This window comes from Neopsephotus bourkii, unplaced genomic scaffold, assembly GCF_033783945.1.
Source record: "Neopsephotus bourkii isolate Nb327-2 ecotype Australia unplaced genomic scaffold, CSIRO-AGI_Nbou_v1 NB_991, whole genome shotgun sequence".
In the NCBI taxonomy this organism is placed as follows: Eukaryota; Metazoa; Chordata; class Aves; order Psittaciformes; family Psittacidae; genus Neopsephotus; species Neopsephotus bourkii.
Window position 1 is genome coordinate 207,939 of NW_026901483.1, and position 23,692 is coordinate 231,630.

General features: G+C 38.7%; 1 protein-coding gene across 6 annotated transcripts in view; it reads left to right on the forward strand.

Annotated features, from left to right (window-relative positions):
- The window catches only part of DACH2 (dachshund family transcription factor 2), a 282,827-nt gene that overhangs the window by 103,399 nt on the left and 155,736 nt on the right, over positions 1-23,692 (forward strand). The window lies entirely within an intron of this gene.

The window sequence follows — 23,692 nt, forward strand, 5'->3', positions numbered from 1 at the left end:
GAAGTTGATTCAGAAGGAACCACAAACATTTCAATTTACTCCCTCTAAATGGTGGGTTTGGTAATAAAAAGTGAATTTTAATGACCAGGGAAAGCTCATTTGAAACAAAGAAAGCCGTCTGTTGGTTTTATTTTGATTGACAAGCGTGCCAGGGATAAACTCTTGGCTGACACTAGAACATGCCACATCAGAGCAGTCTACAATGTCCCCAAAGTCAGCTGAAAACGTTAAATAACATAGAGCATCAGGATCTTGGAACAGTTTGAGCGACAGGAAACAAACTGTTTTTTGTTTTTCATTTGGTTTGTTTGTAGGTACAAAAAGGAATCTGGTGAGTGTTTACATCTTCCCATGACATTTTGCACTAATACTGTTGCAAACAGACTACAGAGTAGAATATTAAATAAATACCACAAAAGGAACTCCTGGTTTTCAGTTTCCCCTGGTGCTGAATGACAGTAATCCTCTTGGACAAAGGAGGGTTATTGCCATTAGTTAATCCTGTTACGTAGTTCCCTCAGCAGCCCCATAGCACACGCTGATAAAGACTGGGAAAATCTAAAATGTCAAACTAAGAGGCCACTGATTATCTGGACTATAAGGCCATAGTAGAAGCAACCCAGAGCTGGATATCTGCATCAGCAGAATATTTATCTCCCGGATCTAAGCTGAAATGATGTGTCTAGGCTGAAAGGTGCACACTGTCAGTAGCATTCCCTTTCGGCTGCTGTTTGCCCAATAAAGTGGTGATTTCAGTCACCTTCTAAATGTGCATTATCAGCGTGAACGTAGGTAGGCAACAACATGCAGGGGTTAAACCTGTCTAGATCATCTTTCATGTGCTAAACCCTGCAAGGGCACGTAAAGTCAAATCTGTAATGTGCAAAAATTATAGGTAAACTGTTGGTGTTACAAAATAGTTTTGGAGACTGTGCACGTCTGAAGTTTTTATTAAGTCCTCCCATTAATACTAAAAGTGTGTGTAAGTCATGGATCAGGAGATGGTTAAAAAAAGGAAAGAAAGACACCCATGGACAGTTACATTGTCAAAGGTGGGGCTTGAGCTGAAACCCTTAATGCATCTTTAGTTAATGTAAAATCTGTAAGAGGAGAATTTGTGTGTGTTAGGGTGGAAAGTCTGTTTCAGGAAGTAGAACCTTGGCTTTCACTCCTGCCTTCAGTTAACAGCTAAGACTTTGGAGTCAAATGACTAATTAGTATTAATCATCTTTGTTACTATAATAAGAAGAGACAGTTGCTTTCTCGATCTAATACTGTCTGCTGCTGCAAAAGTGTTTTCTGATAAAGTCACTTCATGTGAGGGTGGTGCAAAGCATATTCACCATGTCTGTTACCTGGATATAGATGTTTCAATTCCATCCTGTGAGGCTGAGGATGCTCCTCAACTTCCATTGTGACTTTGATCATCATCAATATTTGAGTGATTTGTGTCCTTTCCCGTTTCTTGCACACAGGACAGTTTTTAAATGTGCAGATATTAGTGAAACTCGAGCAAAGCAGCTGAGAGTATCTTGTCATGGCAGGAGACTGATTTGTCTTTGTCAGTGTATTTCAGTGCTTTTCAGTAAGAGAATACAGTGGGGAGGTTGCAGGACAACTAATACTGGGTGCTTATGGTATCTTTTCATATGCATATCCATCATTTGTTCTGTGGTAGCTAGTACTGTTTTAACTCATTTTCAGTAACCACAAGTTCTGCTGCAGCATATAATTTAATATCTAACATAGAAAGCAAGCATTAGTATATGACCTAAAGTTTAAAATGTATTTAATTCTGTCAGTAAGTTATTGTTAGGATATTTGAAAATACTTGGAATAGTCATTTCAAGATGGAGTGTGTCTTCAGACCTCCAGTGTTCGGCAGTTAGCGTCTCTTTGGGTTATCCAGTAGGAATGGTTTCTCTGTGGTAGTCTGGGGTTTTTATTTCGGAAGCGCACATAACGTGTGGTACAGGAGAGCAGTCCTGTTTTAGCTCTCCAGTTTGTCAAATCACAAACTGTTTTTTTTCATAGTGTAGGAATTACTTTAATTACTCTGCTTTTCTTTAAATAAGCCTATGCTGGAAGCCCGCAGCTCACAGTGCTGCAGCTTGGAGCATGGCTAGCCATTTATTTCTAGTCATAGCAATTGAAATCCAATATTTATTCATTTACCACTCAGTAATATATTTGACAGATGTGTTGAATAACTGAGTAAATTGCTGCCTTTAAACTCTTAGCCCTGTTTTTTGAGTTCACAGTTTCTAGACACACTGGTGGTAATAGAGTAGTTACAATATCTACAAATTAGCGTTGCTGAGATGCCACTAAATACTGTGATTATGGCTGCAGAGTGGACTCCTTTTTATTTATTCATTTATTTTTAAATTGCTGATCCAGACTTACCCTGAATGAGCTATTACTGAGAATAAAGTCAGTTCAGCAAATGATATCGAAATCTGATCCATAATGTTCCCTTTACCAGGAGCAGTTGTTTTGGGTCTTTGGAACCCTCCAGCGGTTGTAGTTAGGATTGGTGTGAGTAGGAATGGCACAACTAGTTCTCTGTGTAACACTTGAACAGATACTGTGCATGTATCTGTTTCTTTCTAAAAAACTAATGCATGCAGCCCAAATATCACAGAGTCTTTTCCTGTGAAGACTGCAGAGATGAACTCAGGGTCCTTGTGATAGACAACAGCAGGATGGATGCAACCTGCAAATACAGCTGCTCACCTGGTGTCAAGGGGGCATGCAGTGTGGTTAATGGAGGATGGAATGGACTGAAGAAATAGGGTAATGGAGGACACTGGATTGCATGAGGTCAGCCCTGTGATGCTAGTTGAAGAATGCAATTTTATCTTTTTATCGTGAGACAGATGTTAAGGATAGCTGTATGAAAGGTCTCTGGGCTGCAGGCAGTAAGATCATAGCTATAATATAGAGTAAGTGCACTCTTGGGTGTCTAGCTAGAGGTAACGTTATGCTATGTATTTTGTATTTATGTTATTGATATAGAACTTGTAAGGTGGAGGAAAACAGTATACAAGAATACTTTCAAAGTAACTGTCTTATATTTGTGTAAACTGTTCTCACAGATTAGTGGGAGATTAATTTGCCAGGGCTCATAGCATTGCGCATCTACATCTGTTTTCTTCTGGTCACTGATACTCTGTAGGAAATCAGTATAATTTCATAATTCTGTTTCTTGTGAAGAAACTTCCATTCCTGAAATAACACTTAGTTTCCGTGAATTACTTGCCTAAACAGTGGATTTATCCACTGTTTGTTGAACTTCTGTGTGAGACTTTTGGGATGGGTAAGTACATGAAGATGACAGGAGCTCTTGTAGAGGGGAGATGCAAAACTTGACCCACAGTTGTGATGAGTCTTGTCATTAGGTGCCAGACTCTTAAGTACAGTAGTCTTTTAGGAATAAAAATTGAATGGTCTTTAAGAGAGGTTGAAGGATTCACAATCTCTTTATTTCCTCTGAAAGTGTTAATTAATCACTTCTAGGTTTTCCATACTAAATGGAGAAGGCTGGTTTCCTTGCTGGTGGTTTGTCGCAAGTGGAACTGCTGCAGGGTAGCTGCCGTAGCTGCCTTTGCAGATAACTGAAAGATGTAACAAATAGTTGCTTTTGTGACCAGATCATTCAGTGGTGGAAAACTGATGAGAAGTGTTTTCAAACTTTGCTTCTTCTCAGGGACCTCGGTGTGATTGAGGCTGTGCCAAACAGTGAGACCATTGTGAACTGCTCTCAGATATTCATTTGACATCAGTAAAGTCTGAAAATCTAAATACATCTTAATGAGCGTGCTGTAGGCCACATTTATCTGAAGAAGGGCTTTTATTGAAAGTGTTACTTGTCTGCATTCCCTGTTCTGAGATAGGGAATCTGGGAATATCAGCTTACTTTAAAAAAGATCTTAATCTCAAGTAGGGGTTTGTTTTGATTGGTTTGTTTTTAATCTGGAGGCCATTTTTGCTTGAATAATGTGAATAATGTCATTAATGGCTTCTGCCAGGCATTAGTAGAGACGAACAGAGTGCACAAAATGTAGGAGTGAGGTTCCCTTTCACTCCAGGAGTGCTGCAGGTGATCTGTTCTCCCTGTGTTTTGTAGAAGCACAAGAGATGCAAATAAGTGAGTGCTGATGAAAGAGTACATTTTATTTTCTCACTTCATCTCCTGCCAGAAAAGCTTAATGGTATTTTAGAGCTGATATTACACCTCAGAAAAGGGGTAATGCATCTTTAAAAGCTAAACTACATCTTCTTTACTTTTATCAAATTCTCTATAAATCTTTCATGACAGTTTATTTAACAAAGTGTCATTGAAACTGTATAGATGATTGATGTGACCCATGTAAGATCAACATGAAATGTTTGTAAATGTCAGCAAAATGTGACCATCTAGAAGCAAGTAAGGATGGTGTTGCTGTGGAAGTGAAAAACAAACAGAAAATGTTTATCTTATTCTTTCCTTTCTGGGATGAAATTACAAATTCATAGAAGTAGCATTATGTGATTTTTCTTGGACATGATGCCATGAAGGGGGAAGGAAGATCAAAATTCGTCTTGACATAACCGTGCTTTCACTGTGCGCTTCTTTTACAGTGGGTAATAGTTTCTCACCTATTAAAAGAAAGAGTCCAATTTCACTTCTCAGAAGAATAACATGAATTTGGATATGAAAGTGATAGAATATTGCTGAGAGCCTGAATAAACTAGCTCTATCCAAGCAGCTCCTGTCATCAGAAAAGCTGGAAACTTCAACTTACCTCATCTCTGAAGCATGCTAGTCATAAAAACCAAATCTAATGGTACCTGTGCGTTGTCACCAGAAGTATCTTTAAAAAGTGGACCTGTTAACTCCGTATCAATGCCATGCTTCTGATTTTTGTGCCATTAACGTCAAAGTACTTAGGTTACTATGTATTTTTAAATAGTAAAATACATGTAAAAATACAGAGGTTCTACTGGAATCCTTCTGAGAAACTAATTTTTGGGGTGACCTTCTTTATCTCCTTTGTTCCTGACTTACCTGTTTCCAGGATCCATGGAATCAAGGAAACCAGTGACCTTTGGGGCTCTTTAGAGCCCTTTGAATTCCCTGGGGCCTTATGTGATAGCTCATGGGGTTCAACAGCCTTTAATGGTTCACCCTTTATCTTGCACAAAATTGCAACAAATAGTATCATACGCACAGCAGTTTATAGTTCTTTGTAGGCTTGGTGGATATTTAGACCCAGATAATATTCTGAGCCCTTAGGATATTTGCAAGGAGAAATCAATCGCCTTTTATTTTGCTCCTGAGATAAAATCTGGAGAGATGTTGCGGAATATCCTTTAATGAGTCACACACGCTTCTGCGTGAGCCAGTGGGCTTTAGTTCCTGAACTGTTCTACCTCTTTGGGCAGAGGTGGTGCCAAGGTCCTGGGCCATTGGCAGGGCCTGGTTGGAGGCAGTGGAATATCTGCAGCCGTGCCCCAGTTGCTTCTGGCTGTGCCCTGCACCACTGGACCCTTTGCCTCACTCCAGAACTCTACGTACTGAGCTTCCTTGGGGGCAGCACTGTCACTGCTTTTCAGTGTTGATGTCTTGCGAAACAGTTTTGGAGCTCTGCCATCAGATTTGCAGCAGATGTCCAGGTCTATACATACTTTATGGCAGGTATGATCAGCCACCAGAGTTTGAAGGGGGGGAAGGAGAGAATTGGGATATCACCAATTAATTGTCTCTCTCTCTGTGTGTGTGTGTGTGTGTGTGTGCATGTTGTTCCTGGTTTGCTTTTTGCCCCAGTTCAGTGCAAATCACCTAAAGTCTCACAACACAGAACGGGGTCTCCCTGTTCATTCATAACCAACCAAACCAGGTGTAATCCTTGTGAGCAGTGCTGCTCAGTGTGCTCCAAGGAAGTTCATGAGAGCTGGAGATGAAAACACTTTCGGTCAAGAGCCAAAAAGAGTCTAAGCCCAAGCCTGATGGCTTTTATAGTGTTGCAGAGCTTGCCAGTTTGCCAAGACCTTCCCACAGTAACCAAAGGCAGGGTACGAGAGCTCACAAACATACTGTTAAAGTAAAAAGAACATGAGGGTGAAAATAAAATCCATTCTGCTCTGTGCTTGGACAAAAGCCTTTGCAAATTATTGTAATGAGGTGGTAGGATACTATGGTGATAAAAATCTTGTAAATCAGATGTTTGTATTGCTTTTACATTAAAGTAGAATGACATCAAAAGAAGATGATGGAAAAAAATTATCTCAAATGAGAGACAAAATTGAAACAGAAGGAGAGGAGAAAAATCAGATCCTGTATGCTAATGCATTTTCCAGTGCAGAGGCTAAACTAAGCTGTAGCACAGAAGCTGTAGTGAAAGTAGCCAGTATTTGCTGTGGTCCAGCCATTCCTGTCTTTATTTATGTTTTAATTCCCTGTGAGACATTTTGCATTTCCAGAGCAAATATATAGTACATATATCACATATTATGTGATATAGGCGTTTAAATTAATATATTTGAGGTACAATATGAGCTATTCGCAGTGCACTACAACAGGCCTTATTACATGTCGTTATGTGGTAAATGGAGGATCTTTAGCATTTCTTTAGTAGCAAGACCATGTACTCTTATGAAAAGTACCACTAACATCAGAAGCTCACGTATCAAGTAGTCTTTTCTGGATAACAGGAAGCACTCAGGTTGTAGCAGCATCTCAAATGACCACAGTGCCCAGTTCTGTAAAGTATTGCTTCAGATGCCTTGACATGATCATAAAAGATACTCAGGTGGTTTTGGAGGAAGTTTTAGTTCTGCATGAAGGTGTGTGTCTGTGTCTGCATAAACTCTGATTTCAGTTGAAGGTTTCTTAAGTTTGGGTAAGCATGTTAAGTGGCAAATAAATGGTTAGTAAGCTGTAAGAAAAGTACTGTACCTTGGTTATTGGTAAATGGTCTTCATTTCAAACTAACCTACATTTGTGAGATCTTTCAGTCATAATTAAATTATAAGCTAGCATATGGTTATCATAAGAAAATACAGTAAGTAGCTGGAAGTTAAAAAGAGATGTTGTGAGTTCATGCTAGTATTATTAACTGGCCGCTAGCAATAAAGAAGGCAGAAAGAAGGCAATAATCAAAGTAGAAAGGATTATGTAACAAGTAATGTATAGGTAAATACAGCTTGCATATTCTGTAGGAAGTTTGAATGGGTCCATCAAAGGAGCCTTGGTGTTGCACAGTTGGTTGTAATTATTCAGCTCCCTCACTTCTCTGCCGCTCCACCCCGTGCCACTCTGCCGGATGAACGCCTCCTTGTGCGCCAGTTGGATCCCTGCATCTCACTTCCACAGTGAGAGTATGGTTGTTTCTTATAACCATGGTAATGAATATGCAAATATCATTAAATTAATCGGCAGTCACAGTTTTCTGTGCTCTCACAGCACAGAGAATTCTGAGCTGTTATTAGAAAGCCAAAGAAACTGAGGCCTGTAGGCAGTCAGTATAAAATTGTACTTTTTTCCATTCATTCCTTGGTCCTGCCTTTCCCGAGTACAAGTACTGCACGTGCTCCTGATGTTTTTCTGTGAACTCCAGGAATCTCTCTTACAAATTCACTGTTGCCATGAGTTCAAATAAAAATACCAAACCAACCCCTCCATGTATTCCAACAGCAGGAGCTTCACTTGTCTGCAGAAAAGGAAATGATGGAAGCAGAAACAGAAAACGAAAAGCATTTTCTGTTTTCGTGTTCCTTCAGTATAGGGATAGTCCTGCTTGCTTCCAAGGCTCCTTGTACTTTAAAGTATCGGTATAGAGGTTTAAGGAAGTTTTTATGTACAGATATGTATACACACAGACACACATATGGTAATAGTAGGTGCCTCAAGGTTTTTCATTTTTCTGCTAAAGCCTGCAGCCAAAACAAGGTTATTGTTATTGTGACAATGACAGCCATTACCAGGAAAGCTCTGATGTTTCTGCTGCAGCGTGCAGTTGCAGTGTGTCAGACTAACATAGGTCAGAAAGGTGCATAATTAGAAATGAGGAAAGGGCTAGCAAGGCGATATAGCATCCATGTGTTTGGGTGCATTGAAAAATTCATAATCATATTTAGATGTGGCCTTTCATAAGCATTTGCTGCCCTGCTTGCCTCCAGTGTGTGGTGTAGGCATTTTGTCCGTTCTAGAGTAGTTTGGGGAACAGATAAAGCATACTACAGACTGCTGGAACACTCTTATTTTTTAGCGTTGACCATATATATGTATTTCTACTACTTACGATGCAGATAAATGGTGGGAATTCTTTAGCATGGATGTGTGCCTAGTCCTGAAAGCTTAACCTTTCTTTAAGGGAAAAAGGGAATTTGAGCTCTGAAATCCCACCTGAGCAGTGGCTTCTATTTCACTTAGTTTCTGTTAATTATATGGAACAGGTACTCAGTAACCTTTTGAAGATAATAAAGATTAATTTCTTCAGGCTTCTCAGCTAAAGGAATAAGTAAAACAAAGGGACAGTTGTGAAGGAGTGATGTGTAGTTCTACTGTGTCTTGTGATTATGTTCTACATTACATTCTTTGCATACACTAAGCATTTAAAATGTAGAAATTGTTTTAAAAATGACTGTATAGTGTTTTTCCTCAGCAGAAAGGGCTGATGGATTGAACTGGCAACCAGCCAGTTCAAAATCTCAGTGGAAATCTATAGCCGGCGTAGACTTTAGTCTTTAATTGAAAAATGAAAATTAAAATGTAAAACATAAAATGTAATTTCTTCGAATGCAGAGAAAATGGAAATACCTACAAATGTACTTCTGGTCACGGTTATACAGGTAAAATGACATGTTTCTGCAAATTATTATTGTTGATGTAAAAGGCGCACATAATTCAGTGGCAAGGAGTTCAGAGATCTCAGTTTGGAGACTTACTGTGAAGGGTACCCTTGGGGTTTGACCATTAGTTGCATTTTTTTTTTCCTGAAAGAGAGACGTTGAAGGTGAAAACCAGCAAAGCCGAAGGTGTTCATGACAGAAGCTCCAGGATGATGTACTTCAGGAACCAGAGGAGCTGTCTTCTGCTTGGAAGTTATGGCTTGAACCATCTGTCTGTTTGAACTATCAGAAGGAAACTGTAGATGTGGTTTAACATTATTTAAATTTTAAAAACTTTGGTTTAATGTTTATACAGTAAAAACCCAAGGTGCATTAACGTATGGAAAGCCATTAATTTAGAACAGTTTTCATTTTCTGTTTCGAAGCCAGATGTTTGTAGGTGTCACCTTCCAATCTAATGAGTGCTTAAATGACTTTCTCCCCCTCTTTTAACAGTGCACAACTTCGTGTGCAGAAAAACTCAATTCCCAGAGGCCTGCGACACATGGATGTGTTTGATGAATGAGAAATAGTTGGTGCCGTTTGCTCATAATACAACTTCTTGCAAGAATTTCGGACAAACGGGCATCGTTAAGCTAATAGGGTGGTACTGATTATAAGCAGTTGGCTATTTAGTGACTGTATAGGACACTTGTTAGAGTTAGTGAACAAATACTGCGTTTCCCATAAATCTGTTATTTTTGGTTAGGAAAAAGGGAAGATGTACATATTTTGGAAAAAATGGAAGAAGATGGGATGAATCTATTCTGTAGTGACAGTCAGTGCTGCTGGTGAACGTGCATGGAACAGGGTGCTCAGGGGGATGTGGGTCAGAGCTGGAGATGTTCAGCAGGCAGCAGGACCAAGCTCCCTGCTGAGCTCAGGGGTCATTTGAAAGGCTGCTGCCTGCTGAGGCAAAGTGAAGGATGCTGGGCACTGACCTTTCTTCCTGGTTTTCATCTTTAACATAATTTGAGAGACACAATATTTTAGGGCTTTTTCCCTGTTAAGTTATATGCAGGATTCACAAAGTTCTGTTACTTTGGGCAAGATACATGGAACTATCTGCCAACTTCCCTTGCACATGCAGGTACAAAGCAAGTGGATACCAGCTTTTTACACGATGTCAGACTTTAATTAAAGTAACCTAATTATTTATTAGCTACTGTGGGGCAGATGTTCTTGAGATTTTGCAATGTATTGTATGACAGCAGGATAGGGAGTCTTTCAGGACTGTCAATATTATTAATTCAATTAATGCATAAAGTCATGTAGCTTTTAATGCTCTTTTTGCCTCTAGTGTGTTTGTAGCCTCTGTATATTGATAATCTCACAGATTCATTTTAGAGTATGTTTTGTCTTCTTGCATGCAGTGTACTTAATTACATTTTAATAGTTGCATAAGTAAATAATACCAGCTTGTTAGAAAAGTATTTTTCCATTCCGAAGTGTTTCATTTTTCTACTAAGCTCAGCAGTTCTGTAAGCCATGGAGCTGGATATGGGTATCGCATGGAAGATGAAGCTTTCTGGAGGGATGGGGGGGGATGTGGTTGTGCACAGCGCGAGTGACTGTGCCGCTCGGGTGTTGTGACAAGTCATCACATAACAAGAGTGGGTAAATGCCCCGCCCAGAGGGAAATGCCATTATTATATATTGTGTTTATAAAACACCATCACAGGAAAAGTGTCAGTCAATCAAAGGAGTGACGTAGCCTCCTGAAAGGAACAGCTTGGTGAAGGTGCATCGTGGTGGGTGCTGAAAGCATCTGAGAAGGCGATGGGAGGCAGCCGTGTAGTGAGGGGCCTCCAGACCTCCCAGTGTGTCACAAGAGGGAGATTTCATGATTTTGTGCTTATTTGAACTGGTTTCTTTAAAGCCATTTGTTGTACTGTGTATAGCATTCCGTATGTTTTATCCCAGACTATTGTGCTGATGCTATAGTAATCTTTAATTTTTTTTTTGCCCTGACATATATTTACAATCTTGAAGTGCTGACTGATGTTAAAACAATTACTTTCCCTTCCCACCCCACAATTTCTCTAAAATGCAAGTTAAAATAGAATCACCAAAAGATGGAAAGTTAGATCAGGGCTGTTGAAAAGTGTGAACTTGAAAATCTCTTTCCCAGTCAGTTGTGTCAGGGTTGCTTTCTTGTGATTTTAACAATCCCAGTGATTCTTCACTTGTCAAAAGATCTCCTGGAAAGGCAGGAACTGGCTTCCAATATGGAAAATAAGCACATTAACACCCCAGAGTAATAAAACCAAAGCGTCTAAGTTTATGAAAAAGGATGTAACTGCATTTTGTTTTTCTTGTCTGGGTCACTTCTGAAGCAGACGAATGGCTCAATATATAGGGCATGTGGAATTATGAAGAGGGATATCTTTGCATTGTAAAAGTGAATTTAATGCTTGTGAGGAATGCTGGGAGCATGGTGAAGTATTCTGTTATAAAAGGACAATTAGTAAATGGACAGCATCATGTTTCACAATTGCCTCAGTATGCCTTCACTTCAGCTGAGGGGTTTCAGATGTGTGATAAAACTAAGCCACTGCTCATCGATTAGAGTCATCGACAAGTTGGTGCTAACATCTACTGTGGTATTCATCTTCTGCTCCATTCACTCATTTTATGCAGACTTACTTAAAAAATATTTAAGATACTAACAAATTGTTATGCATTTAGGTTTTTTGCAATTGCTTTAATAGCAGCTAACAGCTAAATAGAAACACTGTTAAAAGTAATTTTTTAAAGCATTTAATGGAAGAACATAAATGTTAGGTTATGTTTAACAACACAAAAAGAATACAATAAATGGAGCAAAACCTCAGTGACTGTAAGAGGAGCAGTGGCTTGGTAACAAGTGGTTGTTGCATTAGCCTTTCACCTTTTGAGATTTGAATTTAAGACCCTGTTGAGGCTGCAGTTAATGAAGCTGAATGGTTTCATGCATTTTACTTGGTGCAATTATCAGTGATGGCTTTGAAAGGTCTCAGTCTGGGCTCGCAGATGGTTTGCAGGTCAGTGCTTAGTTGCCAGAGCTGTGTGAGAACCTTACAAAGCACCTTCTTGTGGCACTTTTGTGCATTCTTAGCTGGAGATGGTAACGATGCTTTTAAAACAAAATGTTCCACACACAGATATAAGCCATACTTGCTTATCTAAGAATGTTTTTTAAAGCTATAGAAAATTACTGGGAAAATGCCCTTATGTTATTATTTTCAAACATATATAAACTTGGAAAATGCTTTTGAACACTTAAAGGGTGTACTTTATTCTAACTTAGTGTGCCTCTTAATGTTACAAGGAAAGTCTTGAAAACAATGAAGGAGCCAGAGGAGCCATTATTACTTACTATTAAACAATCATCAGAAGCCATCCCTGGCACTTTGGGTTGTAGTTCAGAAGTGGACTTGGCACTGCTGGGGTGTTGGACTCAGAGGTCTCTTACAACCTAAATGATTCTATGATTGTATCTGAGAGAGGGGCTCAGTTTCCTCCAGCAGAATTGGGTGACTTAGTGGGTGTTCTGTGAAACCTCCTTTCATGATTATGAGGAATATTGACTCTGATCTGATTGCTTGAAGACCTCCCAAAATGTTCATCTTTAGGTGACAGATTGAGCTGAAAAGAATCCATCACGTTCAAGTCAGGTATCTGTACGCGTGCTTGGAGCAGTGTGGCGCGGAAGATACCAGCCATATGGAAGTGGCTTTCTCCAAGGTACCGGCAGGCACAGTTGTTGCGTCTCAGCGCGCCTGTTGGCAGCCCCGCTCCCAGAGAAAGAAGGCATTGCTTTCAAACATGAGTAATTGATGAATTGTATGTAATATGCAAATGTGAATGCATAAATCTCCTGAATGACAGCTTAATTTATGTGAGCCTTTAAGAATGTGGGATTAGATTTTAATTAAGTATCTTCAAAGGCACACTGACTTTACTCAGTTTTGTGGCTGCTTTCTCTCTGAGAGTTTAGGAGGGCACCCAATCCTAATTTTAAAGGTATTATTTATTGTTTTTCTAATGAATTGCCATTGAACAAAGCTTTATATGTTGATGCATATATTTTAGGGCCTATATCAGATAAATCGCGTGACAATAATCAAAGTGCCATGAAACTTGTTTGAATTGAAGTAATGCAACTAGTTTCCTTTTTTGTGTATGTTTAAGAAGTCCAAGTTTTCCTGAATGCTTAAAGTGAGTACGTCCAAATTAAAGCTAGTAAAGCTGTTTAATATTTATATTCAGGAAGGACCTCAAACTTCTAAACCCAAGTATATTATTTTCATTTTAATGGTTTCTGTTGCTTTAATTGTTACCCCAAAGAGGATGAATTGATTGTTCTTATTAGGGCAGTTAGAGGTTAAGCCCAGCATGGCTGCTCTGCCAGTTTATAGCAGTGGCAGGAGGTTAGCTACATGCATAGAGCACCTAGGCAGTAGAGTATGAGAAGTGGATGCCTGTTCTCCTTGATCATGGAAGGGATGGTGTGGATTATCCTGCCCTGGAAGCAGCAAATGACTTCAGCAGTTGCTGAAGTTGAAGACAGCAGAAGCAGTTCATCTGGAGTCAGCAGAACCAAGGGTAGTACTCATTAGTGCATCTTCAGCTATTTTGCTGGACCAGGATTATCAGCCTCGAAGAAACAAAACCAATATGATGGGAAGAATGTGTAAGAAGACAAGAGCTTTTTGCATTGAATAGAATTATGTGCTGCAGTCACAGTTAGGCCTGGATAGTGCCATAGTGTTTAAATTAATTCAAGAAGAGGCAGTTAAGCTAAGCAGAATAACTACTTTCTCTAGCTTGATCAGTTGTCTCAAATGATACGGGGGGAGGGGAGGAAGAAAAAAAGGTGTGTTATCCCTTCATAAAGACTTCATTTAAACAGGGAAAGCTGTGTTGAATAACAAATGTCAGCATAAATTTGTAGAACAGAAGAAAATTAGGTATATCTGACTGACACTTTGCTAAGCAGTTATAAAATGTTTTGTTTTTCATGGCACCCTGATACATTTCAGGTTTAAACATGATCACTAAAAATGCTGTTGATAACATTGTGCTAGTAAGGCCTGATAGCACTGCAGGGGGCAGGGTGTGACAGGAAGGTTCCTGCTGTGTGCCACGCATGGGCAATACATCCTTCACATGCAGGGCATGAAATTACAGTTGATCACAGCAGAGAAATTTCTTGAGCTCTTTTATGATTTTCAGATTCAAACAAAGCTTGATTATATCTTATCTGGAAACACAAAAAATATATATATAAAGTAGGTATTAATTTTTAGTGTAGTTTACCCATGATGTTGAACATATTTAGTAAGCCTGGTATCCCTTATGTACTCATCTAGATGGACCTATGTAAGCAAGTGCAGAGGAGAGCCACAAAGAGGGCTGTAGCACCTCTGCTATTGAGACATGCTGAGAGAGCTGGCATTGTTCAGCTGGAGAAGAGAAGGCTCCAGAAGACATTAGAGCAGCTTCCAGGGCTTAAAGACACTGACAAGACAGCTGGAGAGGGGCTTTTGACAAGGGCCTGTAGGGACAGGACAAGGAGGAATGGCTTTAGACTGACAGAGGGGAGAATGAGACTAGATAGAAGGAAGAAATTTTTTACAGTGAGAGTGGTGAGGCTCTGGCACAGGTTGTCCGGAGAAGCTGTTGGCAAGATCCCTGGAAATGTTCAAGGCCAGGCTGGATGGGGATCAACCTGATCTAGTTGATAAACCTGCTCGTTGCAGGGGGTGGTTGGACTGTATGTCCTTTAAAGGTCTCTCTCAACTGTGATTCTGTGATGATGATAGGGACAGCAGGATTTGCTCTACAGCAGAAAGGATATGCTTTCTGGAGCGTGTGATCACACCCTACTTGTAACTGACTTGAAAATATCTCATTATTACAAAGTTTAAACTTGAGTAATTTTACATCATTTTTATGCTATGCAGAATCACTGTTACTATCAGTTAACATACTTCAGAGAGGCGATGCAATATGAACTGAAGTCCATTTCACTTCTTTAGGAAAGCATGTTTTAAGAAATGAAGATGAGAGAAAGATTTCCAGGCTTCCTGTTTTTTCTTTTATTTTTTCCTGGGAAAAGTCTATATCCATTGACAATAAAAATCAATGAGTAAATAAACACCATGAGAACATGCTTACCGAGCACCAAACTTTGAGATTCCATGAAAAAAAAATAATTGAGCTTGTAATGAATTACTGGAAAAAAAGAGCTCTTGTACATTTTCCTTTAGGATTACAGCAGTGCAACCTAAGCAGAATTTCATCCCAGACAGATTTTATGTGATTTGAAAATACATGCCTTCTGTTCTGTTTGAAAAAGAATCAGGTTATGTACTTTTCACTTCTTTTAATGTCAATTAGTCATGGTAGAATAATGCTTTAGAATAACTGTGTTCTTTTAAGTATCACTGGAAAATAACCTTTTCAGTTAGCTAAGGAATTTATTCTGTCGTTAATATTTGCTTAAGGAACAGCTGTACAATTAAAGCTAAGGAGCAGCAGTGAGCAGTACTGAAGGAGAAAAGTGAAAGTGGTTTAGCATCACTAGTTCTCAGAAGGAAAACCAAGTTTGTTATGCACCATTACAAAATGATGTGTCTGGTGCCAATCTCTATACTAGACATATGTTAAATCTAAAATACCTCTTCGGGTATTCTGAAACAATAGCCAGACATGTGAAGTGGTGAAATCTCTGTAACTGCTGTTTTTCAGAAGTGTGTAATCAGGGCAGTGAAACCTTGAACCTGTTCTTTTCACTTTCCCAACTCTGCCCTGCAGGTGCCCTGCAGGTGCCCTGCAGGGATTTGGGGTATTCTGTGCCTTTATACCACTTCTGATTTAAAAATGATCATTGCTGACGTCTACAGTGCCATTAGACCAGTGAAAAAAGTTATGCGGTTTTTTGCTGGCCGATGCCAAGATCTGCTTAGATGTGTTGCTTTATTTTGAACATTCTTTTCACATCTGCTACTTACCACGTACAGTAATGTAAAACTTGATCTTTCATTTTAAATCAGCTCATTCTTATGACTTAATAATTTTGACTGCTGTGTTTTCAATTCCCTCTAGCTTGGTAATATCTTTCTCGTTAATTAGGTTGCTTAGAAATGCACGTGCAGTTCCAGGTAGAGCCCTACAGGAGCAGATGAGTTCAGGCAATTTCTTCCTTTTCTGACATGATGTTTCTAGGCAAGGAGTCAAGCAAAAAGTTGGGTATTTTCCTTATTTGATCACATCTGTCTATCTGCAAACTTTTATAACAGCTAAACATCTCAGCATATTAACAATTATAGATGTTGCCCCTCTTTGAGAGCTACATTTTCATTAGTTTTCACTCTTCATTAATTTTGCTTAAAAAGAAGTAGGTTTCGAGCTGCTTTTATTCATTCAGATCTCACAGAAGGTTTCTGTGATGTTTCCCATTTCCTGTCAATGCCATGTCTTCTGTAAGGTTTTGTTTAAACTTTTCCACTTTCCTTTTAGAATGTTTATGAAGATACTAGGTCAAGTTAGAGCCAAATCAATTTATTGCTGAATCTTCAAGGTAGCTCCTCTTCATAGCATCATTTGCTCTGCTGCAGTCTGTGAGTGCTCACATCCATACTGATCTTTTATTACACAAATGCACTCTGAGGGTTGATTTTTTCCTTTTTTTAAATTACAGTCTATATATATTACATCTTCTTTTCCCCCCATATATAAATTAATTCTGCAAGTCTCTTCCTAGAATGATTTTGTGCCGCCTAATGGCAAAGCAACTGTGTGCTGTCATCAGCCTGAGATCATTCTCTTTAGAGTTGTTTAACTATTTATCAGAAGCAGAAGTTGTTTCTCCAGGTCAGTAGTTACCTAGACCTACCGAGACTGGACACCAACATAGAACAGATTTTCATGCTACCTTAGCTGGACTCCTTTAGAATATTATTTTTCAAGAAAGCTGTTTTTTAAATTAAGGGAAAATAATTCACTTGGAAACATAATTATATTGCTTGAACTTGGGTTTTGCTTGTTTGGTTTCAAGAAAAAGGAGAATTATTAGTTAAAAATACTATTTACAAACAATTCTCCTGCAGCTGCAAGTTTTTGCACTGATGTGATGGTACATTTTTATCTATGGTAGGTACAGAATTGAAGCTGATTATCCCCTGATTATTTCAGTTGCAGTGCAGGGTGAGTTTTTCTGTTCTTAGCTATTTAACTATCTCTAGTACAGGCTTTGGAAGATAATGCAAATACCTCTTGATGATGAACAGGGCTTTCCAAGTTAAACAGATTTTGTACAATTATTACGTAAGAAAATACTGACTATAACCCTGGAACTGGGTGTATGAGGTATATGGTAAATGAAGTATATGGGTGTATTAGGGGCTCGGTATACTGAGGAAAGATAGCTGTTGCTTCTTTTCTGAAATTATTTTGAATCCCACCTAAAGATCTTAGATTTCAAGGAAATATATATCTAAAATGATAGAAATTGCTAATAATGGGACACTTTATGTGAACAAGAGCAGTCCAGATGACTGTCACTGTGGAATTAAGTGGTTGAGTTTATTGTCAAATCAGTCAGTTTGTGTGATGCATTTGATGATTCTCCTAAGTTAATTAGTTGCAAGCAGATATTTCATAGCACTGTGGCCTGGCTGTAACATAATGCAGCTGGTCTGTTTTCAGATGGAAGAGTCTTCTTATGTAATTTCTCTACAGCTTTAAAAAATATCTTGGTGTTATCTGTAATAAAGCTAAGCTGGAAATTCTGTCAGCCATTGAGTCCAAGGTGATTACACCAATTTGAGAATGTCAACAATTACACAGTACTCATGTTTAATTAGTGAAAGGGAAGCACCTGTATTTTTAGAGGAAGAGACTCCAGGATTAGAGTGTACAAATTCAAGTTGTAACAAAAGACAAAAATGAGCATATTATTCATCCTTGGGGAAAATCAGGCACTGGATGGGCTCTGTTCACGGAAAAAATGTGACAGATAGTTCTTTTTGCATATGGCCTCTCCCTGCCTTTGTACTGATGCATATCAGTAATGATGTTTACAACTCCTTTGTCTGTCCAACAGCAAAACAAAGAAATAAAGAGCACTTCTGGTGGTTATGCAGACCTGTAACACTCTCACCTTTGTATCTCAAATTTTGCACTTGACCTATCACTCCAGACTGGAAATGTGACTTCTTATTTATTTTTGTTAAACCACTTTCTTCACCACCATCTGGTTGAGGCATTTAAAAAGGCAATATTGCTCTAAGAGTTTTCTTAAGACCTTTCTTTGGCTGTTAATTGCACATTTGTAATTGCGTGCTTACAGAAAGATAAAAGAGTTTTGAAAGATTATTCTTGGCAACAGACCTAAGATGAAAACCTGCTGCTTTAATGCGTAAATTATAATGTGTGCAGTTGTGAAGAGTGGTTTTGTAAAATGCTCAAGTAAGCACAAGAATCTAAGAGAGCTGTCAAAGAGTTTGCACTATTAAGGGGCTAATATTCATTGAAAAACAGCGCATAATATGCTGTGCCTGAAGGCTAAATGAGTAGTTTAAGTTAAATGCGATCACAAACTTTCTGGGAGACAGATAAAGGAAACAATTGTTCCTCAAGCAAAGTTAGAGAAACAAAAAAAGAAAACCAGCCGTGCTTTGATGCCTGTTTAAAATCATTAATTTTCCTCTAAGTTAATGTAAATCAAGGATTAAACAGAAACTGTTACCATCTGACCCTTATAAACTGAACTTCTGTGTGGCTCATCTATTTGAAGTCAAATCTACCCATACATCTAAACAGGAAACTGAATGAAAACATTCTTTCTTTTCATTTCCTATATCCTGCAAATTTTTTCAAAACCTATTTCCTTTTAAAATTTAGTCTGCATACTTACACATCTTTTTTGTAAACTTACCAGCAGTTACCATAAGGAGTGGTATTGAGAGGGTGCTGTCTTGGCACTGCAGTTTTACCCATCTGTAAATGTTTCTAAAAGTACTACTGATCTTTGCAGATGGTTTTGGGCTCTATGCGGGCTCCAGGCTCATACATGAGTTCCTGGGTAGTGCACAGGTAGTGAACTGTGGTCAGCTCGGTTTCCTGACTGCAAGTGGCAAAGACTTGGGAATTCAGGATTACGATTTCTCCCTACAGTTCAGGGTGATTTCCACTTTGTAGATCTGTATTTCTCTGTCTATAATGATGTTGATCTGCAGAAAATACTTGGAAGTTTATAGATGAAATTACTGTATATTAGATTATTATTATTATTGCTGTTATTTATTTGCTGCAAGGATAAGTGAGAGCTCTGTTGCTGGCCACTTAGGTTTGACAATTGTTGACAAGTTAAAAAGGTGGTAAATACTTCAATGGTATTGATGTCATCTGTTGTGTTGGAGACATACATAGCGTGTGGTTTATAGAAAACACTGTAAACAGTGAATGTGTCTGTGTTCTTGTGTGTCCCTTGGAAAAATTCTCAACAAACTGACTTGCTATATGTAGCTTTGTTATCAGTCGTTTCCATGTTAAAACGTAATTTTATCCTAGTCAGTTAAGCCTCATACAACACTGTGACTGTTTTGAAGTCGGATACTTCACTCTTCTGCAGGTAATCTGACTGGAAAGGCCAGATACTGGCATAGAAGAATTCACAGCCCTTAAAGGCACTGAGCTGTCTCCTTCCTTCTGGTCATTTCTCTGTTTTGCTGCCTTAGCCCCCCCCATTGTGTCCCAGTACAAGTAGCTTATAGCAGTGCTGTCTCTATTTATGATGTGTAATTCCTGGATAACAGACAATGCAACATCTTCTGGTGTTGCACTGTCATTAATTGAGTTTCTAGAGAGTCAGTTGGTACGTGTTTACTGAAATCCTCATCTTCAGCAGAGTTACCTGGACGTTTTGGGCAAATGAATGCAAGCTCTGTGTGGTGCAGTATTCAGTACATTGCTTAACATGGCCATTTGGGTTTCTTACCGTTGTTTCTGTTGTCTGCTTGTGTGAGTGTAGCCTGCAAATAGGGGAAAGTTCTATATGGTTTTAATTTGTCACACACCTACAAAACGATTGTGAGATACAGGCCTGAGCAGTCCCAGTGTGGAGGATGCACCTGGATCTCAGACCTTCTCGGTACTTGTTCTTCTGCCAGTTTGGCTACAAATGATGTAGTCCCACATCTGTGTCCATCTGATTTAAATGCATTGAAGAATCCTGTATCTGCTGCTTGGCAACATAGTTATCTCAGGAGTCCTTCAGGAAAATGTCCCTCCTAAACAGAAGAATATATTCAAGATGGGAGGTGTTTTATATTTTTTTTCTTCAGCTGGATGAAGAATATAAAGCCCATTGCTTTTGAAAAGAATTCTCATGCGTGAGCAGTAGTACACAAGCTTTTTCATTAAAGACATGGTGATAAGGAAGATGATGCTAGAACAGCAGATCTCTGCCATTCACAAAGGAGGGTCTGTTACTGAACACAGAGAAAGCAAATGCAGAGGAGCTTTTGGAGCCTTAACAATCAGCACTTGGCTCTTTGTTTTTAGCAAGAAATCTGACAAGAATTGTCTTCGTATAGCATGTACATGCTTTCCCACTTTGTTTCTGTAGTTCACCTGAGCTCGTGAATAAGCACGTTGGATGATCAAGGGGGGAAACAAGGCTCAGAACTGAGAAACTGGCACTTGTTGAACATACCGCATTGAAGCAAGATGTAGCACATCTCAGAGCTGTCACCTTCTGCAAAAACATTGTTTTTCTTGCTTTTGCAGTTCATTAAATAGTAGTTGTATTCGTCTGCCTCTTCATTGTATAAAATCTGCGCATCTCGGACTGGTATAGTGGAAGAGAATACCAAACTTAACTCTGCTTAGCAGGATAGATGGTTACAGTGTTAGAGCATGATCCCACTCTTATTGAAAGAAAAAATGCTTCTTTTAATGATTTTGAGTGTAGCATGATAGGACTTAAATGAATTTGGCTCTGGACCAGATAATCCTCTTTTGTTGATGTTAAAACACTGGCCACAGCAGCGATTACAACACAGGAATACAAAAGAACCTTTATTTATACTATACTTTTTCTTTCATGTTTCCAATCATAAAAATAAATATGTTGTATTAGAAAAGAAAAATTCTTGCTTTGCTTTGCATGCTGTGAGGTATGAAGTATTTCCTTTTTTCAGGGGAAATGTGTCACTTGCATTTAACTCAGATAAAAATAAATGAAGATAAAACTAATTTAATTTTAGAATATAATTTTTTTATTTGTTGAACAACTGTTGTTTTAGAATGAATAGCCTGCTGAGAAAGAAACAAAGCCACTTCAACAAAGCAGGAAATCAATAACCACAAGAAAGCCTAAAGAAAATTAATGCATACAGTGTGAGCAAGTGACATAGAAATTATTTTCTGGTGTAAGAATGGTAATAATAGAAGGCATGTGGAGTGGATGAAAAGCATGATAGAAGTATACATAGGAAATATGTGTTCTCTATTTCTATTTATAAATAATGACCTCTGTGTTACAGTGTTTAAACTTTGAAAGGTTTAGTTGGTGGTTTTCTTCCTCATTTCCCCACCCCCTAGTCCTAGGTAAATATTTATGCTTGCAAAATTTAGTAGGCTGGCAGCCATGGAAACGTATGTCTTTCATTTATCTCCAGGAAATCTGGTTACAAACACTCTTTTACTTGAATTCTTCTAGTCTTTTTCAACAGCTTTGAAAAAAACCATCTTTACTAAGGAGAAGTGAATTGTGCATACGATGTGTGACTGTGATTCTGTTGAAGTCAGTGGCAAGACTACATTTGCCCGTAGTAGGAGCAGGACTGTGCTTATGCAACCTCTTGTCATATAAATCAACATCTGCATTTTCTCTGTCTTCTGAAGCTAAGTTAAACGTTGATTGTTCAAATGGGGGGGAGCAGAAGTGGATGCTAGTAAGTTAAGACATACCACATACATTTGGGGAGAGTCAAGCCTTTCAGTCTGAAGAGAGGTCTTTTAAAGCAATTGACAGCAGGTATGACTTGTCTGCTAAACTCTTGCATCTGCTCCAGGGATTTCCTGAAATAAAGTATTTCCTAAACCTGTGAATAGCTCATGCCACTTTTCAATGCCCCTGGATTGATTTGGGCTTTTTCTTCCTGTAATTGAGTAATCGACTTCTCCCAGTTTTTCTTCATCATGTAAGGGAGAATCTGGACAATTTTTAAAAGATGCATTTACAAAATGACACTGTTGCTCTGTCAGTGGCAAAGCAGTTGTAACTATGGTGTGAAAGGTTCATGGATGTAGCTGCCAATGGAAAATCAGACAAGCTTTTGGTCAGGAAAGTACTTCTTCGAGTTGCATATAAAAAAACTGAAGTAGCATTTGGAGCTAACTATGAGTTGGGAATAATTATCTTCCCTTGGATTAGATGTGTATCCATTAGGCCATCTGGGAGGGAAGGCATAAGCATTACTGGTGGAGCAGAGGGAATATTACCAAGGAGGGAAAGAGTGATGCTGTAATCTCTTAGGGGAGGGAATGAAACCTGCTGCTCAGAGTGCAATGGGAAGAGGTCAGAGAGGAATTGGATACCATGAAACTGGTGTCTTTACTGAATCCTTGCTTTTGGTATCAGGCTGAGTTACAGATTCCAGTTGAAATATATCCCTCATACAATCAGCTCTTAGAATTCAGAAGCAGAGTACAGCATGGTTTATTTCCACTATCATTTCAATCATCTGCTATTACAAAGAGTTTTAATCAGATGAAGGTTTTGTGTGTCTCTGTGTGCATATGTGTGTAAAATAAGGAAGTTTTTAGCGTTAATGCACAGTAAATCTGGCTTAACGCTACTGATATTGCTACTCTGGTTTTATACTGAGGTAAAAGAGAGAAAAATGCAATCATACGTCTCTCGTATATCAGGATATTTCTTTCCTGTCTCTTCTCCAGCTTCATCTCTTTGCTGACCCATGAAGCTGTTCATAGTGGTGACAGGCCTGACGTAATTGTTCTTCAAGGAAATTCTCACCTTTTTCAAAAGCCATGTGGCAATATTGAGGTAAATGATACAGCTGGACCAAGGCTTCACCCCAGATGCAGACTAAGTGTATTAGTGTATCCTTTTAATTGGTGTTCAGGCAGATTCAAAATCACTTTGAAGAGGAAGATTCTTGATGCCTTTTGGAGAGGGTTTACCTTCAATAACTCTTTGCTCTGGGCTTTAGGGTCCTTTCCTAAGCCTGTCATGAAAGTCAGAATCTCTGATACCAACCAACCGCCATCACAGCGCTTCTCACATACCCTGCTGCTCCTTACTGAAGTTGCCCTTTTGTCCCGTATTGCTGAGGCATTTACTCCTTCAGAATAACATTTCTGACTTTTCTGTCTGGAAAAATTCTTCACATCATTAATTCTTTAAATTAGTTCGGTCACGTTTATTTTTTTTAAAGACTGATACAGTTCTTTTCTTTAGAGGTTGTGGGTTTGGTTATAGGTCTGGGTTGTTTTTTCCCAACTTACATCAGTGATGCATGCTTGTATAGCCCTAGTGCAGGCAGAGGCTATACCATGTGCCTTGGTGGTAGTTTTTGAAGTCACTTCCAGGAAGATTGATGTAAATATTCATTAGACAAGCTGAAGAATTTACTGTTTAAAATTGATCTTTGTATGGAAGGGATTTGGGTTTTTTGTGTGTGTTTATTTTTTTCTTTGTTTTGGTGGGGTTTTTTTAGGCTTTCTTTTAGGGTTTTTTTGGTTTTTTTTTTTTTTTAGAAGAAGGTTTTTGAAAAAATAATTAAAATGGAGCACAGAATTG